The 1,052-nt window shown below is 44.4% G+C and overlaps 1 non-coding gene across 1 annotated transcript; it reads right to left on the bottom strand.

Moving 5' to 3' along the window:
- Positions 1-413: 413 nt before the first annotated feature.
- On the bottom strand, positions 414-520 carry LOC124803842. The gene has a single exon (XR_007017314.1). It is a non-coding gene; the product is annotated as a U6 spliceosomal RNA (small nuclear RNA).
- Between the last annotated feature and the right edge of the window lie 532 nt (positions 521-1,052).

The following is a 1,052-nucleotide window of genomic DNA, read 5'->3' as shown; positions in this document are numbered from 1 at the left end:
TCCTGAGCGGAGAAAATCTCCGACTGAGCGGAGAATCGAACCCGGGACCCCCCCCCCCCCTCCTTATTTTTTTTACAATATGGTTTTGTTCGTTTTCGTTCGTTGTATCTGCTCGGGGCGGACGTCGCAAGACACCCGCTTCAGTTCGTCGTTCACCCATTAACTCAGTTTTTTTATTACAGAGGGCAGGTAACCCTCTGACCGAACACGCTGAGTTACCGCGCCGACCTAAATGATGATGATTAGGGCAATACAACAACCAGTCCCTGAGCGGAGAAAACTGCATTTTGTTCGTTGTTGATCGTTGTGTTTGGTCGTTGCGGACGTCACATGACATCCGTTCAAGTTCGTTGCTTAACTCAATTTTTTTATTACAGCGGCCAACCAGCTTCCTGACCGAACACGCTGAGCTACCGTGCCGGCGACGATTCACGATTTTTCCTGTCATCCTTGCGCAGGGGCCATACTAATGTTCTCTATATCGTTCCTATTTTAGTATATGTACTGTCGAAGTAAGTACGACCACGCAGCTATCGGGGCCGACGCCGAAATAATAATCTTCTGTTATAATATTCGAAAAACTGAACAGCGTATTTACTTCCATTTCATATTAAAGCATCTCTCAGTAGCGTGCTATCATTCCATTAGTTTACAAGTATTAATAATAATAAACAGCTGCTACATGAAAAGGTAGACGAAGCTCCTCCGTAATCTTCGGATTGCACTAATTTGGATGGCGGCCGAAGTGTTTCGGCTGTAAGATCAGAGCTGATTCGGCAGTGTCGGAGGAGTGTCATGTCTGCAGTCGTATCATTTAATACTTAATTTGCAATGATGAGTTTGTAAAAGTTCATAGCTAGTGGCGTCCCATTTAAGCAAACTAGTTGTACATTTAATTATTCGTATATTATCAATTTCTCGCTAAGAGTTTATTTCAGCCTCAGATAACGGATTCATCACCTACGTGCTGTTTCCCGTGCAGGGGTCAACAACTGTGGAAGACTGCAGGTTGGTGAACATTTTTTTAGAACCTATGGAATCCACTCAGGGCG

Source organism: Schistocerca piceifrons, chromosome 6 (assembly GCF_021461385.2).
Source record: "Schistocerca piceifrons isolate TAMUIC-IGC-003096 chromosome 6, iqSchPice1.1, whole genome shotgun sequence".
NCBI classification, from domain to species: domain Eukaryota; kingdom Metazoa; phylum Arthropoda; class Insecta; order Orthoptera; family Acrididae; genus Schistocerca; species Schistocerca piceifrons.
The sequence above is the reverse complement of the archived record's forward strand: the minus strand, read 5'-3'. Positions and strand labels throughout refer to the sequence as shown.